Here is a 13,871-nt window from a genome sequence, read left to right as displayed (position 1 = left end):
TCTGGATATTATGAACAGAGTTTATTGTTTTGAATGTTTTTTATCGGGAGACATTTTATTTTGAACTTGGGTACAGTAATTGGTTCCACATGGAGACACCAGCTATACACATTCGTATTTTCTAGGGAGAAAGATAGAGGAACTGCGACAAACAAACATGATATTTCTGTTTGTGTAGATGACATTTTATGCACTTGCCTAACGAAAAGCCTTTGCTTTTCTCCAAAACTATTTTTACTGTGATTTTCTCGGTCCATTGCATACGAATTCCACACCAGTGTGTCCGGATATAACTGGATGAAACCAGAAATATCCGGTTGTGTTTTGGCTAACTCAGTCCGAAACATTGTGAATGCCTCTGTGTTTGTGTTTTCTGGATATTATCGATGGACTGTATTGTTTTGAATGTATTTATCAGGGAACATTTAATTTTGTACCGTAGAAACAATAATTGGTTCATCATGTGGGTACCAGCTCTACACATTCATATTTTCTAGGGAGAAAGCTAGAGGAACTTCGGCAAACAAACCTGATATTTCTGTTTGTATCGATGACATTTTATGCACTTGCCTAACGAAAAGACTTTGCTTTTCTCCAAAACCATTTTACTGTGATTTTCTCGGTCCATTGCATACGAATTCCACACCACTCTGTCCGGATATGAATGGATGAAACCGGAAATATTCGGTTGTGTTTTAGCTTTCTCAATCCGAAATATTGTGAAAGACTCTGTGTTTGCGCACTTGCTTAACGAAAAAACTTCAAAACCATTTTATTCTGATTTTCTCAGCCCGTTGCATACGAATTCCACACCGGTTTTTCTAGATATGACTGGATGAAACCAGAAATATCCGGTTGTGTTTTGGCTAACTCAATCAGAAATATTGTGATAGCTTCTGTGTTTGTGTTTTCTGGATATTATCGATGGGCTTTAATGTTTTGAATGTTTTTATCAGGGAATATTTCATTTTGTACCGTAGAAACACTAATTGGTTCATCATGGGGACACCAGCTCTACACATTCGTATTTACTAGGGAGAAAGCTAGAGGAGCTGCGGCAAACAAACATGATATTTCTGTTTGTATCGATGACATTTTATGCAATTGCCTAAGGAAAATCATTTGCTTTTCTCCAAAACCATTTGTACTGTAATTTTCTTCGTCCATTGCATACGAATTCCACACCACTTTGTCCGGATATGACTGGATGATACTGGAAATATCCGGTTTTGTTTTGGCTCACTCAATCCCAGATATTGCTACAGCCTCTGTGTTTGTGTATTCCTGATATTATCCACGGAATTTTTGTTTTAAATGTTTTTTCTCAGGGAACATTTAATTTTGTGTTTGGAACCACTGATTCCTTCCACATGGAGAAACCAGCTCTACACATTCGTAATTTCTAGCGAGAAAGCTAGAGGAACTGTGACAAACAAACATGATATTTCTGTATGTATCGATGACATTTTATGCACTTGCCTAACGAAAACACTTTGCTTTTCTCCAAAACAATTTTAACTGTGATTTTCTTGGTCCATTGCATATGAATTCCACACCAGTTTGTCGAGATATGACAGGATGGAAACAGAAATATCCGGTTGTGGTTTAGCTAACTAAATCCGAAATATTGTGAAATCCTCTTTTTTTGTGCACTTGCTTAACGAAAAGACTTTGCCTTTCTCCAAAACCATTTTTACTCTGGTTTTCTCAGCCCGTTGCATACAAATTCCACACCAGTTTGTTCGAATATGACTGGATGAAAACAGAAATATCCGGTTGTGTTTTGGCTAACTCAATCAGAAATATTGTGATAGCTTCTGTGTTTGTGTTTTCTGGATATTATCGATGGACTTTAATGTTTTGAATGTTTTTATCAGGGAATATTTCATTTTGTACCGTAGAACACTAATTGGTTCATCATGGGGACACCAGCTGTATACATTCGTATTTTCTAGGTAGAAAGCTAGAGGAGCTGCGGCAAACAAACAAGATATTTCTGTTTGTATAGATGACGTTTTATGCAGTTGCCTAAAGAAAATACGTTGCTTTTCTCCAAAACCATTTGTACTCTGATTTTCTCGGTCCATTGCATGCGAATTCCACAGCAGTTTGTCCGGATATGACTGGATGAAACCGGAAATATCCGGATTTGTTTTGTCTAACTCAATCCCAGATATTGCTACAGCCTTTGTGTTTGTGTTTTCCGGATATTATCCACGGACTTTATTGTTTTGAATGTTTTTATCAGGGAACATTTAATTTTGTACCATTCAAACACTAATTGGTTCATCATGGAGACACCAGCTCCACACATTCATATTTTCTAGGGAGAAAGCTGGAGGAACTGCGGCAAACAAACATTATACTTCTGTTTGTATAGATGACATTTTATGAACTTGCCTAATGAAAAGACTTCGCTTTTCTCCAAAACCATTTGTACTGTGATTTTCTTGGTCCACTGCATACGAATTCTACATCAGTTTGTCCGGATATGACTGGATGAAACCGGAAATATCCGGTTTTGTTTTGGCTAACAGAATCCCAGTTATTGCTGCAGCCTCTGTCCTTGTGGATTCCTGATATTATCCATGGACTTTATTGTTGTGAATGTTTTTTAACAGGGAAAATTTAATTTTGTGCTTGGAAACACTAATTGGTTCCACGTGGAGAAACCAGCTCTACACATTCATATTTTCTAGGGAGAAAGCTAGAGGAACTGAACAAACAAACATGATAGTTCTTTTGGTATAGATGACATTTTATGCACTTGGCTAACGTAAATACTTTGCTTTTCCCCAAACTGTTTGTACTGTGATTTTCTCGGACCATTGCATACGAATTTACATCAGTTTGTACGGATATGATGGAACGAAATCGGAAATATCCGGTTGTATTTTGGCTAACTCAATCCCTGATATTGCTGCAGCCTCTGTGTTTGTGTTTTCTGGACATTATCAATGGACTTTATTGTTTTGAATGTTTTTTATCGTGGAACATTTTATTTTGAGCTTGGATACAGTAAATGGTTCCACATGGGGACACCAGCTCTACACATTCGTATTTTCTAGGGAGAAAGCTAGAGGAACTGCGGCAAACAAACATGATATTTCTCTTTATATAGAAGACATTTTATGCACTTGCCTAACGAAAAGACTTTGCTTTTCTCCAAAACCATTTTACTGTGATTTTCTCAGTCCATTGCATACGAATTCCACACCAGTTTGTCCAGATATGACTGGATGAAACCGCAAATATCCGGTTGTGTTTTGGCTAACTCAATCCCAGATATTGCTACAGCCGCTGTGTTAGTGTTTTCTGGATATTATCAACGGACTTTATTGCTTTGAATGTTTTTTTATCGGGGAACATTTTATTTTGAGCTTGGATACAGTACTTGGTTCCACATGGAGACTCCAGCTCTACACATTCGTATTTTCTAGGGAGAAAGCTATAGGAACTGCGACAAACAAACACGATATGTCTGTCTGTATCTATGATATTTTATGCACTTGCCTAACGAAAAGACTTTGCTTTTCTCCAAAACCATTTTTACGGTGATTTTCCCGGTCCACTACATACGAATTCCACACCACTTTGTCCGGATACGACTGGATGAAACTGGAAATATCCGGTTGTGTTTTCACTAACTCAACCCCAAATATTACTACAGCTTCTGTTTTTGTGTTTTCTGGATATTATGAACAGAGTTTATTGTTTTGAATGTTTTTTATCGGGAGACATTTTATTTTGAACTTGGGTACAGTAATTGGTTCCACATGGAGACACCAGCTATACACATTCGTATTTTCTAGGGAGAAAGATAGAGGAACTGCGACAAACAAACATGATATTTCTGTTTGTATAGATGACATTTTATGCACTTGCCTAACGAAAAGCCTTTGCTTTTCTCCAAAACTATTTTTACTGTGATTTTCTCGGTCCATTGCGTACGAATTCCACACCAGTGTGTCCGGATATAACTGGATGAAACCAGAAATATCCGGTTGTGTTTTGGCTAACTCAGTCTGAAACATTGTGAATGCCTCTGTGTTTGTGTTTTCTGGATATTATCGATGGACTGTATTGTTTTGAATGTATTTATCAGGGAACATTTAATTTTGTACCGTAGAAACAATAATTGGTTCATCATGTGGGTACCAGCTCTACACATTCGTATTTTCTAGGGAGAAAGCTAGAGGAACTTCGGCAAACAAACCTGATATTTCTGTTTGTATCGATGACATTTTATGCACTTGCCTAACGAAAAGACTTTGCTTTTCTCCAAAACCATTTTACTGTGATTTTCTCGGTCCATTGCATACGAATTCCACACCACTCTGTCCGGATATGAATGGATGAAACCGGAAATATTCGGTTGTGTTTTAGCTTTCTCAATCCGAAATATTGTGAAAGACTCTGTGTTTGCGCACTTGCTTAACGAAAAAACTTCAAAACCATTTTATTCTGATTTTCTCAGCCCGTTGCATACGAATTCCACACCGGTTTTTCTAGATATGACTGGATGAAACCAGAAATATCCGGTTGTGTTTTGGCTAACTCAATCAGAAATATTGTGATAGCTTCTGTGTTTGTGTTTTCTGGATATTATCGATGGGCTTTAATGTTTTGAATGTTTTTATCAGGGAATATTTCATTTTGTACCGTAGAAACACTAATTGGTTCATCATGGGGACACCAGCTCTACACATTCGTATTTACTAGGGAGAAAGCTAGAGGAGCTGCGGCAAACAAACATGATATTTCTGTTTGTATCGATGACATTTTATGCAATTGCCTAAGGAAAATCATTTGCTTTTCTCCAAAACCATTTGTACTGTAATTTTCTTCGTCCATTGCATACGAATTCCACACCACTTTGTCCGGATATGACTGGATGATACTGGAAATATCCGGTTTTGTTTTGGCTCACTCAATCCCAGATATTGCTACAGCCTCTGTGTTTGTGTATTCCTGATATTATCCACGGAATTTTTGTTTTAAATGTTTTTTCTCAGGGAACATTTAATTTTGTGTTTGGAACCACTGATTCCTTCCACATGGAGAAACCAGCTCTACACATTCGTAATTTCTAGCGAGAAAGCTAGAGGAACTGTGACAAACAAACATGATATTTCTGTATGTATCGATGACATTTTATGCACTTGCCTAACGAAAACACTTTGCTTTTCTCCAAAACAATTTTAACTGTGATTTTCTTGGTCCATTGCATATGAATTCCACACCAGTTTGTCGAGATATGACAGGATGGAAACAGAAATATCCGGTTGTGGTTTAGCTAACTAAATCCGAAATATTGTGAAATCCTCTTTTTTTGTGCACTTGCTTAACGAAAAGACTTTGCCTTTCTCCAAAACCATTTTTACTCTGGTTTTCTCAGCCCGTTGCATACAAATTCCACACCAGTTTGTTCGAATATGACTGGATGAAAACAGAAATATCCGGTTGTGTTTTGGCTAACTCAATCAGAAATATTGTGATAGCTTCTGTGTTTGTGTTTTCTGGATATTATCGATGGACTTTAATGTTTTGAATGTTTTTATCAGGGAATATTTCATTTTGTACCGTAGAACACTAATTGGTTCATCATGGGGACACCAGCTGTATACATTCGTATTTTCTAGGTAGAAAGCTAGAGGAGCTGCGGCAAACAAACAAGATATTTCTGTTTGTATAGATGACGTTTTATGCAGTTGCCTAAAGAAAATACGTTGCTTTTCTCCAAAACCATTTGTACTCTGATTTTCTCGGTCCATTGCATGCGAATTCCACAGCAGTTTGTCCGGATATGACTGGATGAAACCGGAAATATCCGGATTTGTTTTGTCTAACTCAATCCCAGATATTGCTACAGCCTTTGTGTTTGTGTTTTCCGGATATTATCCACGGACTTTATTGTTTTGAATGTTTTTATCAGGGAACATTTAATTTTGTACCATTCAAACACTAATTGGTTCATCATGGAGACACCAGCTCCACACATTCATATTTTCTAGGGAGAAAGCTGGAGGAACTGCGGCAAACAAACATTATACTTCTGTTTGTATAGATGACATTTTATGAACTTGCCTAATGAAAAGACTTCGCTTTTCTCCAAAACCATTTGTACTGTGATTTTCTTGGTCCACTGCATACGAATTCTACATCAGTTTGTCCGGATATGACTGGATGAAACCGGAAATATCCGGTTTTGTTTTGGCTAACAGAATCCCAGTTATTGCTGCAGCCTCTGTCCTTGTGGATTCCTGATATTATCCATGGACTTTATTGTTGTGAATGTTTTTTAACAGGGAAAATTTAATTTTGTGCTTGGAAACACTAATTGGTTCCACGTGGAGAAACCAGCTCTACACATTCATATTTTCTAGGGAGAAAGCTAGAGGAACTGAACAAACAAACATGATAGTTCTTTTGGTATAGATGACATTTTATGCACTTGGCTAACGTAAATACTTTGCTTTTCCCCAAACTGTTTGTACTGTGATTTTCTCGGACCATTGCATACGAATTTACATCAGTTTGTACGGATATGATGGAACGAAATCGGAAATATCCGGTTGTATTTTGGCTAACTCAATCCCAAATATTACTACAGCTTCTGTTTTTGTGTTTTCTGGACATTATCAATGGACTTTATTGTTTTGAATGTTTTTTATCGGGAGACATTTTATTTTGAACTTGGGTACAGTAATTGGTTCCACATGGAGACACCAGCTATACACATTCGTATTTTCTAGGGAGAAAGCTAGAGGAACTGCGGCAAACAAACATGATATTTCTCTTTATATAGAAGACATTTTATGCACTTGCCTAACGAAAAGACTTTGCTTTTCTCCAAAACCATTTTACTGTGATTTTCTCAGTCCATTGCATACGAATTCCACACCAGTTTGTCCAGATATGACTGGATGAAACCGCAAATATCCGGTTGTGTTTTGGCTAACTCAATCCCAGATATTGCTACAGCCTCTGTGTTAGTGTTTTCTGGATATTATCAACGGACTTTATTGCTTTGAATGTTTTTTTATCGGGGAACATTTTATTTTGAGCTTGGATACAGTACTTGGTTCCACATGGAGACTCCAGCTCTACACATTCGTATTTTCTAGGGAGAAAGCTATAGGAACTGCGACAAACAAACACGATATGTCTGTCTGTCTCGATGACATTTTATGCACTTGCCTAACGAAAAGACTTTGCTTTTCTCCAAAACCATTTTTACGGTGATTTTCCCGGTCCACTACATACGAATTCCACACCACTTTGTCCGGATATGACTGGATGAAACTGGAAATATCCGGTTGTGTTTTCGCTAACACAACCCCAAATAATACTACAGCTTCTGTTTTTGTGTTTTCTGGATATTATGAACAGAGTTTATTGTTTTGAATGTTTTTTATCGGGAGACATTTTATTTTGAACTTGGGTACAGTAATTGGTTCCACATGGAGACACCAGCTATACACATTCGTATTTTCTAGGGAGAAAGATAGAGGAACTGCGACAAACAAACATGATATTTCTGTTTGTGTAGATGACATTTTATGCACTTGCCTAACGAAAAGCCTTTGCTTTTCTCCAAAACTATTTTTACTGTGATTTTCTCGGTCCATTGCATACGAATTCCACACCAGTGTGTCCGGATATAACTGGATGAAACCAGAAATATCCGGTTGTGTTTTGGCTAACTCAGTCCGAAACATTGTGAATGCCTCTGTGTTTGTGTTTTCTGGATATTATCGATGGACTGTATTGTTTTGAATGTATTTATCAGGGAACATTTAATTTTGTACCGTAGAAACAATAATTGGTTCATCATGTGGGTACCAGCTCTACACATTCATATTTTCTAGGGAGAAAGCTAGAGGAACTTCGGCAAACAAACCTGATATTTCTGTTTGTATCGATGACATTTTATGCACTTGCCTAACGAAAAGACTTTGCTTTTCTCCAAAACCATTTTACTGTGATTTTCTCGGTCCATTGCATACGAATTCCACACCACTCTGTCCGGATATGAATGGATGAAACCGGAAATATTCGGTTGTGTTTTAGCTTTCTCAATCCGAAATATTGTGAAAGACTCTGTGTTTGCGCACTTGCTTAACGAAAAAACTTCAAAACCATTTTATTCTGATTTTCTCAGCCCGTTGCATATGAATTCCACACCGGTTTTTCTAGATATGACTGGATGAAACCAGAAATATCCGGTTGTGTTTTGGCTAACTCAATCAGAAATATTGTGATAGCTTCTGTGTTTGTGTTTTCTGGATATTATCGATGGGCTTTAATGTTTTGAATGTTTTTATCAGGGAATATTTCATTTTGTACCGTAGAAACACTAATTGGTTCATCATGGGGACACCAGCTCTACACATTCGTATTTACTAGGGAGAAAGCTAGAGGAGCTGCGGCAAACAAACATGATATTTCTGTTTGTATCGATGACATTTTATGCAATTGCCTAAGGAAAATCATTTGCTTTTCTCCAAAACCATTTGTACTGTAATTTTCTTCGTCCATTGCATACGAATTCCACACCACTTTGTCCGGATATGACTGGATGATACTGGAAATATCCGGTTTTGTTTTGGCTCACTCAATCCCAGATATTGCTACAGCCTCTGTGTTTGTGTATTCCTGATATTATCCACGGAATTTTTGTTTTAAATGTTTTTTCTCAGGGAACATTTAATTTTGTGTTTGGAACCACTGATTCCTTCCACATGGAGAAACCAGCTCTACACATTCGTAATTTCTAGCGAGAAAGCTAGAGGAACTGTGACAAACAAACATGATATTTCTGTATGTATCGATGACATTTTATGCACTTGCCTAACGAAAACACTTTGCTTTTCTCCAAAACAATTTTAACTGTGATTTTCTTGGTCCATTGCATATGAATTCCACACCAGTTTGTCGAGATATGACAGGATGGAAACAGAAATATCCGGTTGTGGTTTAGCTAACTAAATCCGAAATATTGTGAAATCCTCTTTTTTTGTGCACTTGCTTAACGAAAAGACTTTGCCTTTCTCCAAAACCATTTTTACTCTGGTTTTCTCAGCCCGTTGCATACAAATTCCACACCAGTTTGTTCGAATATGACTGGATGAAAACAGAAATATCCGGTTGTGTTTTGGCTAACTCAATCAGAAATATTGTGATAGCTTCTGTGTTTGTGTTTTCTGGATATTATCGATGGACTTTAATGTTTTGAATGTTTTTATCAGGGAATATTTCATTTTGTACCGTAGAACACTAATTGGTTCATCATGGGGACACCAGCTGTATACATTCGTATTTTCTAGGTAGAAAGCTAGAGGAGCTGCGGCAAACAAACAAGATATTTCTGTTTGTATAGATGACGTTTTATGCAGTTGCCTAAAGAAAATACGTTGCTTTTCTCCAAAACCATTTGTACTCTGATTTTCTCGGTCCATTGCATGCGAATTCCACAGCAGTTTGTCCGGATATGACTGGATGAAACCGGAAATATCCGGATTTGTTTTGTCTAACTCAATCCCAGATATTGCTACAGCCTTTGTGTTTGTGTTTTCCGGATATTATCCACGGACTTTATTGTTTTGAATGTTTTTATCAGGGAACATTTAATTTTGTACCATTCAAACACTAATTGGTTCATCATGGAGACACCAGCTCCACACATTCATATTTTCTAGGGAGAAAGCTGGAGGAACTGCGGCAAACAAACATTATACTTCTGTTTGTATAGATGACATTTTATGAACTTGCCTAATGAAAAGACTTCGCTTTTCTCCAAAACCATTTGTACTGTGATTTTCTTGGTCCACTGCATACGAATTCTACATCAGTTTGTCCGGATATGACTGGATGAAACCGGAAATATCCGGTTTTGTTTTGGCTAACAGAATCCCAGTTATTGCTGCAGCCTCTGTCCTTGTGGATTCCTGATATTATCCATGGACTTTATTGTTGTGAATGTTTTTTAACAGGGAAAATTTAATTTTGTGCTTGGAAACACTAATTGGTTCCACGTGGAGAAACCAGCTCTACACATTCATATTTTCTAGGGAGAAAGCTAGAGGAACTGAACAAACAAACATGATAGTTCTTTTGGTATAGATGACATTTTATGCACTTGGCTAACGTAAATACTTTGCTTTTCCCCAAACTGTTTGTACTGTGATTTTCTCGGACCATTGCATACGAATTTACATCAGTTTGTACGGATATGATGGAACGAAATCAGAAATATCCGGTTGTATTTTGGCTAACTCAATCCCAAATATTACTACAGCTTCTGTTTTTGTGTTTTCTGGACATTATCAATGGACTTTATTGTTTTGAATGTTTTTTATCGGGAGACATTTTATTTTGAACTTGGGTACAGTAATTGGTTCCACATGGAGACACCAGCTATACACATTCGTATTTTCTAGGGAGAAAGCTAGAGGAACTGCGGCAAACAAACATGATATTTCTCTTTATATAGAAGACATTTTATGCACTTGCCTAACGAAAAGACTTTGCTTTTCTCCAAAACCATTTTACTGTGATTTTCTCAGTCCATTGCATACGAATTCCACACCAGTTTGTCCAGATATGACTGGATGAAACCGCAAATATCCGGTTGTGTTTTGGCTAACTCAATCCCAGATATTGCTACAGCCTCTGTGTTAGTGTTTTCTGGATATTATCAACGGACTTTATTGCTTTGAATGTTTTTTTATCGGGGAACATTTTATTTTGAGCTTGGATACAGTACTTGGTTCCACATGGAGACTCCAGCTCTACACATTCGTATTTTCTAGGGAGAAAGCTATAGGAACTGCGACAAACAAACACGATATGTCTGTCTGTCTCGATGACATTTTATGCACTTGCCTAACGAAAAGACTTTGCTTTTCTCCAAAACCATTTTTACGGTGATTTTCCCGGTCCACTACATACGAATTCCACACCACTTTGTCCGGATATGACTGGATGAAACTGGAAATATCCGGTTGTGTTTTCGCTAACACAACCCCAAATAATACTACAGCTTCTGTTTTTGTGTTTTCTGGATATTATGAACAGAGTTTATTGTTTTGAATGTTTTTTATCGGGAGACATTTTATTTTGAACTTGGGTACAGTAATTGGTTCCACATGGAGACACCAGCTATACACATTCGTATTTTCTAGGGAGAAAGATAGAGGAACTGCGACAAACAAACATGATATTTCTGTTTGTGTAGATGACATTTTATGCACTTGCCTAACGAAAAGCCTTTGCTTTTCTCCAAAACTATTTTTACTGTGATTTTCTCGGTCCATTGCATACGAATTCCACACCAGTGTGTCCGGATATAACTGGATGAAACCAGAAATATCCGGTTGTGTTTTGGCTAACTCAGTCCGAAACATTGTGAATGCCTCTGTGTTTGTGTTTTCTGGATATTATCGATGGACTGTATTGTTTTGAATGTATTTATCAGGGAACATTTAATTTTGTACCGTAGAAACAATAATTGGTTCATCATGTGGGTACCAGCTCTACACATTCATATTTTCTAGGGAGAAAGCTAGAGGAACTTCGGCAAACAAACCTGATATTTCTGTTTGTATCGATGACATTTTATGCACTTGCCTAACGAAAAGACTTTGCTTTTCTCCAAAACCATTTTACTGTGATTTTCTCGGTCCATTGCATACGAATTCCACACCACTCTGTCCGGATATGAATGGATGAAACCGGAAATATTCGGTTGTGTTTTAGCTTTCTCAATCCGAAATATTGTGAAAGACTCTGTGTTTGCGCACTTGCTTAACGAAAAAACTTCAAAACCATTTTATTCTGATTTTCTCAGCCCGTTGCATACGAATTCCACACCAGTTTTTCTAGATATGACTGGATGAAACCAGAAATATCCGGTTGTGTTTTGGCTAACTCAATCAGAAATATTGTGATAGCTTCTGTGTTTGTGTTTTCTGGATATTATCGATGGGCTTTAATGTTTTGAATGTTTTTATCAGGGAATATTTCATTTTGTACCGTAGAAACACTAATTGGTTCATCATGGGGACACCAGCTCTACACATTCGTATTTACTAGGGAGAAAGCTAGAGGAGCTGCGGCAAACAAACATGATATTTCTGTTTGTATCGATGACATTTTATGCAATTGCCTAAGGAAAATCATTTGCTTTTCTCCAAAACCATTTGTACTGTAATTTTCTTCGTCCATTGCATACGAATTCCACACCACTTTGTCCGGATATGACTGGATGATACTGGAAATATCCGGTTTTGTTTTGGCTCACTCAATCCCAGATATTGCTACAGCCTCTGTGTTTGTGTATTCCTGATATTATCCACGGAATTTTTGTTTTAAATGTTTTTTCTCAGGGAACATTTAATTTTGTGTTTGGAACCACTGATTCCTTCCACATGGAGAAACCAGCTCTACACATTCGTAATTTCTAGCGAGAAAGCTAGAGGAACTGTGACAAACAAACATGATATTTCTGTATGTATCGATGACATTTTATGCACTTGCCTAACGAAAACACTTTGCTTTTCTCCAAAACAATTTTAACTGTGATTTTCTTGGTCCATTGCATATGAATTCCACACCAGTTTGTCGAGATATGACAGGATGGAAACAGAAATATCCGGTTGTGGTTTAGCTAACTAAATCCGAAATATTGTGAAATCCTCTTTGTTTGTGCACTTGCTTAACGAAAAGACTTTGCCTTTCTCCAAAACCATTTTTACTCTGGTTTTCTCAGCCCGTTGCATACAAATTCCACACCAGTTTGTTCGAATATGACTGGATGAAAACAGAAATATCCGGTTGTGTTTTGGCTAACTCAATCAGAAATATTGTGATAGCTTCTGTGTTTGTGTTTTCTGGATATTATCGATGGACTTTAATGTTTTGAATGTTTTTATCAGGGAATATTTCATTTTGTACCGTAGAACACTAATTGGTTCATCATGGGGACACCAGCTGTATACATTCGTATTTTCTAGGTAGAAAGCTAGAGGAGCTGCGGCAAACAAACAAGATATTTCTGTTTGTATAGATGACGTTTTATGCAGTTGCCTAAAGAAAATACGTTGCTTTTCTCCAAAACCATTTGTACTCTGATTTTCTCGGTCCATTGCATGCGAATTCCACAGCAGTTTGTCCGGATATGACTGGATGAAACCGGAAATATCCGGATTTGTTTTGTCTAACTCAATCCCAGATATTGCTACAGCCTTTGTGTTTGTGTTTTCCGGATATTATCCACGGACTTTATTGTTTTGAATGTTTTTATCAGGGAACATTTAATTTTGTACCATTCAAACACTAATTGGTTCATCATGGAGACACCAGCTCCACACATTCATATTTTCTAGGGAGAAAGCTGGAGGAACTGCGGCAAACAAACATTATACTTCTGTTTGTATAGATGACATTTTATGAACTTGCCTAATGAAAAGACTTCGCTTATCTCCAAAACCATTTGTACTGTGATTTTCTTGGTCCACTGCATACGAATTCTACATCAGTTTGTCCGGATATGACTGGATGAAACCGGAAATATCCGGTTTTGTTTTGGCTAACAGAATCCCAGTTATTGCTGCAGCCTCTGTCCTTGTGGATTCCTGATATTATCCATGGACTTTATTGTTGTGAATGTTTTTTAACAGGGAAAATTTAATTTTGTGCTTGGAAACACTAATTGGTTCCACGTGGAGAAACCAGCTCTACACATTCATATTTTCTAGGGAGAAAGCTAGAGGAACTGAACAAACAAACATGATAGTTCTTTTGGTATAGATGACATTTTATGCACTTGGCTAACGTAAATACTTTGCTTTTCCCCAAACTGTTTGTAC

This window comes from Lepus europaeus, chromosome 11 (genome assembly GCF_033115175.1).
Source record: "Lepus europaeus isolate LE1 chromosome 11, mLepTim1.pri, whole genome shotgun sequence".
Taxonomy (NCBI): Eukaryota; Metazoa; Chordata; class Mammalia; order Lagomorpha; family Leporidae; genus Lepus; species Lepus europaeus.
Note: the sequence above shows the minus strand (reverse complement) of the source record.